Here is a 5,043-nt window from a genome sequence, read left to right on the forward strand (position 1 = left end):
CTCTCTCTCTCTCTCTCTCTCTCTCTCTCTCTCTCTCTCTCTCTCTCTCCCCCTCCTCCTCACAAAGGGTCTCACAAACCCCAGACTGGTCTCAAACTTGTTATATAGCCAAGAATGACCTTGTACTTCTGATTCTCCTCCCCTCCTCCCTCTCCTGGGTGCCACCATGCCCAGTTTACATGGTACTGGGGACTGAATCCAGAACTTCATGCATGCTAAGTAAGCACTCTACCAACTGAGCTACATCCCCAGCCCTATGATTCATGTATTTACAAGAAGAGAAAGCCAGGAGCACAATGGGTCAAGTCTGTAAACGCAGCACTTGGGATATTGTAGCAGGAGGTTGGCAAGTTTGAAGTCAACCTGAGCTACGTAGTAGGAAAACTCTGTCCCAAGAAAGAAAGGAGGAGACCATAGCTTGTTCTTTTCCCCCAAGCCAAGAAGAAAGGCTCACTAGGAAACAAATCAGCAGTACCTTGATCTTCGACTTTGTCTCCAGAACTGTGAGAAATAATTGTTACTAAGGCCACCTGGACCGTGGAGTTCATAGTAGCTGACTAAAGTGACTAAGCTTGGGACCCAGGACCTTCTTCTTTCCAGCAGAGCCCACTAAACCACATCTATTCCACTCCTTCCCTTTCTCTATTCTCAAACAGATAACAGAATAGGAAATCACTCATCCTTCACGGGAAGCCTGTTTTTATGGTTTGGATGGGAAACAACCCCCACCCAACACACAGACCTGGTCCCCAGCTGATTGCACTGTTTTGGAAAGTGGTGGAACCTTTGCAGCTTGTGGCCTGTCTAGTAGAAGTGAGTCACTGAGGGTAGGACATCTCAGGAGCTCTCTCTCTCTGCTTCCTGATCCACCAAGATATGAACGAGACCCACTACAAGCCCCTGCTGCCATGGGGAAGCCACCTCAGCCACGATGCCGTCCCAAACGTGATGGATTGTTCCCTCTGATACTGTAAGTCAGAATAAATCTGGTTTTCCTTAACTTGCTTCTGGCAGGTATTTTGTCATAGTGATGAGAAAAGCTACGAATACACCCATGTTTCAAGGCAATGCACTTTCTTACTTTCCTTTGGGTGGGGTAGCAGTGCTGTTCTGAAGGTCCTTACTCTTGGGTGGGGGTGCCCAGCCCCACTCACAACACCCTGAGGTCTGACGGAGAGCTCACATGCCAGGAAGGAGATAGTGAAGCCACAGAGCCGGGAAGGACACAGTATTGGTATTTTTGCTTTGAAAATCTGTGGCTTACAGACTACTTCAGCCCCGACTCTCCTCTGTTCTCTGTTTCCCTGCTGAATGGTGTCATGTCCAGTTCTTTGGTTTCCTGTCACTGCCTTCTCATCTCTGGCAAAACAGCCCCAGGAGTGGGCTTCCCCGCTGGGGTGGCACCCTGAAACTTAGGCAGGAGAGCACCAGAGCTGATGAACTAGGGAGTGGAAGTTTCTGTCTGTGCCTCCAGGGTGTCCTTGCTGGTCCCTGATGCCATCCTCTGCTGGTGGAGCACACGGTCTGATCCTGTCACTGAACGCTCTGTTCTAGCTCCTGTTACATTGACGATTGAAAACAGAAAAAAAAAAAAAAAAAGACACAGTAACCACATTGAAAAGCTGACTCTGCCTGACCTACCCTGTGCTTTCTCTGTGGGAAATGGGGCAGAGGCTGAGGTTTGGCATCCAAGGATGATAGTCAAGGAGGATGGTGGCCTTCTGAGACAGCAGAGAGCTCCGCCCACTGCTTGAACAAAATCTCACAGCATCTCAACTCTGAAGTCTCCCCTATAATTAACACCCTCTTGCTGACCATGTTTGGTTTGAGAGGCAAAGAAGGTGGTCTTATCTCTCATTCCATGGATGTTTTCCTAGAATTAAAAGTAGCATTTGAGGGGGCTGGAGAGATGACTCAGCAGTTAAGAACACTGGCTGTTCTTGCAGAAGACCCAGGTTTGAATCCCGGAACCCACACAGCAGCTAACAACTGTCTGTAACTCCAGTTCCAGGGGATCCGACAGCCTCTTCTGTCCTCCGCGGGCATTGCCCGACACGGGTACACTTACCTACATGCAGGCAATACACACATACACATAAAAATAAATAAAATATTTTTTAAAAAGTAGCATTTGAACCTCGCAGCTACTTGGAAAGGGAGGAGGGGAGGCAGACTGGAGCAGCTAAGCCCCCTTTACTTTTGAAATGAATCCTGCTGCTGCTTGCTGCTTCTGCCCTTGCCCTGAGTTGAGCGTCAAACGCAGGGAGAGAAGTCTTCAACAAGGAGCTGGCCCTGGTGATGGAGGGAGCAAAGTTCTAAATGAAGAAGTCTTAACCTGTCACGAGAGCATTGTGGGAGAACTGAGTGAGTGATTCAAATTGGAAGGGTAGGATGGTGATGGGAGACGGCACCGAGCCTGGAAAAACACACAGACCCTTCTGATGAGACACCCACTGTAACTTCACCCTCTGTGTGTATGTATGCAGGTGCACGTGTGTGTACATTCACGTGGAGGCCAGAGAGCAACCTCAGAGGACATTCCTCAAGTGCTGTTCACCTTGTTTTTTGAGATGGCCTCTCACTGACTTGGAGCTTGCCAAGTTAGCTACACTGACAGGCCAGAAAGCACCAGGGAAATGCCCATCTCCATTTCCCCAGACTAGGACTGCAAATGAGCACCACCGCACCTAGTTTTTAAAAAGTGGATTCCATGGGGCTCGAACTCAGGTCCTCATGCTTGCAAAGCAAGCACTTTAACCACCAAGTCACCACCCCTGCCCACTTTTTAGCACTTTTATCATCCACTGTTCTAGTGGGCTACAGATTTAACTTGCCTGATCATTTCCTAACCATCTTCTCTCATTGAGCTGCAGGCCCCTTGAAGGAGGGGAGTTTTACCTGTACAGCTCTGTATCTGATACATGTTCAGTGTAATCTAAACAAGGAGAGAATATATGTATGCAACACTATTCCACTGGTGAAGGCAAGGTGTCTGCAAGTGACTTTCCTGGAAACAAGTCCCTCTCAAATGGACAGGTTCCCTACAGTCTCCCCTTGGGCCAGCAAAGATGATGAGAAGAAAACCATCTTCCTTTGCATGAGTTGAACCCCCCAAAGCCCGGATCCTCCCCTGTATTGTAGATGGATGGAGGACGACTGGCTAAAAGCTGAGGGGAAGGGATCCCCCACACAGGCAAGGGAGACTGTCAAGAAAGGAAAGGAAATATCTTCCCTTTCCCCAGCCTTTCTTGGGCCCCCATCCTAAGGATAAAGCTTCTTAGAAGATTTGTAGGGATGCACATGACTGTGAAAGAGGTCTGTTCTGAGGAAGGACACAAATGCTATTTGGGGCCCCAACAGCAGGCTCAGAGTTTTGCTGCTGCAAGCCTGGGGATTGGGTGCGAGCAGGGAGGGGCCCCAGGCGATTTCAGACATCTGTGCCCACATGAACTCCAGCCCTGAGCGCAGTCTCTCCTTGCTGAAGAAGCCAGTTCCTGCAAAACTGGCTCTCAGGCCCCCTCTGTGAGCAAGCTCTGCAACAACACCCTAAAGACCAGCTGTTCCTGATGGACTCAGCTGGGCCCGAGCTCTCAGCTATGCAATTCAGAGCATGTGGGGGGTGTGGGAGTGGGCATCTGAGCATCCAAGCAATGGAAGAGGTGTGGCCACCCAGAGGGGAGGGGAGCTGGTCACATCCGGGCTACCTGTTCCCACAGCACCTCTTCTAGTTAGGAATCAGTCAGCCAGCAAGGCTTGGGCCTGAACCTAGCACAGGCTGCTGGGGGAGAAGTGGCAAAAGGCTGTTTGAACTAGCGAATTGAAAGGCAGAGGCAAGGCAGGCTAGCTTTTCATCCATTGTCACAAAGTGCCCACTGCAGTTCTTCCAAGGCAGGCGCAGACAGAGCAGAAGAGTAATGAGATATTTGCGGTGGCAGGGTCTGGTCCACAGCGGTAAGGAGAGGCACCCTGGGACGGGAGAGGATCTGGCAGAGACCACAGAGTAGTGAGGGAGAGACCTGAAAGGCACGGCCAGAAAAGGAAAGCAGCAGGAGTGGGCACAGAACAGTGGGCCCCGGGGGAGAGAAAAGTATTGGCAAAGAAAGGAAAAGAGAGGTTCGTTTTTTCTTTTCTTTTTCCCCTACACCATGCCTTGGGTCTGACTTCTCCCAACAGGCTATGTGCCCGGGACCAGAGTCTTTGTTTTGTTTTTGTTGGGGTTCGGGGGGTGTCTCCCTGTAGCCCCAGCTGGCCTGGAACTCACCATGTAGACCAGACTGGTCTCCATCTCACAGACATCTGCCTGCCTCTACCTCCAGAGTGCTGGGATTAAAGGCATGTGCCACCATGCCCGGCTGGACTGAAGTCTTTTAGGGACCCACGGAAATGTTTTTTTTTTTTTTTTTTAATCGGGGAACGGGGGCGGGGTGTTAAATGAACTTTTAGATGAAAAAAATGTTTTAATATGTAATCGTTTGTTTTCTTGCCAACACAGCACAAAATCTTTTAATATTTTTAATGGAGGAACGGGCCCACAGAGGAAGAGGCGCCTGTTGCCGGACAGTGTGAACCTTTAACTGGTTCCTGAAGGCAGAATTGGGCTCCCTGCCCCAGGGAGCGCATGGGGACCACAAGGGAGGAATCCTCTCTCTCTCTCTCTCTCTCTCTCTCTCTCTCTCTCTCTCTCCCCACCTCTCTCTCTTTTTATGTATCTCCCCTGCTAATGGCCCTTTCTTCTGTCCCTTAGAAAGAGTGCTCATTAGAAAGAAGGAACAAAGAATGCCTGTTTGCCATTAACTTCACTCTCTCAGCTTTCTGCTGAGTCCCAGCCCGCACTCCCCCCCCCCCCCCCCCCCCCCCTCAGACTTTTGTTTGACCTGAGAAGGCAAAACCGGAATCAACCGGCTGACCGGACCCCTCTCTTCCCAAACCATCTTCCCTCGGCCCGTTATAACCACCAAGAGTCAGGTCTGGGAGAAGGTCGGGATGTTGGGGATTCCAGGCTAAAGGAGACAGGGATGAGGCCTGGGGCGGGGGGGGGGGGGG

This window comes from Nannospalax galili, unplaced genomic scaffold, assembly GCF_000622305.1.
Source record: "Nannospalax galili isolate Female #2095 unplaced genomic scaffold, S.galili_v1.0 scaffold634, whole genome shotgun sequence".
Lineage (NCBI taxonomy): Eukaryota > Metazoa > Chordata > Mammalia > Rodentia > Spalacidae > Nannospalax > Nannospalax galili.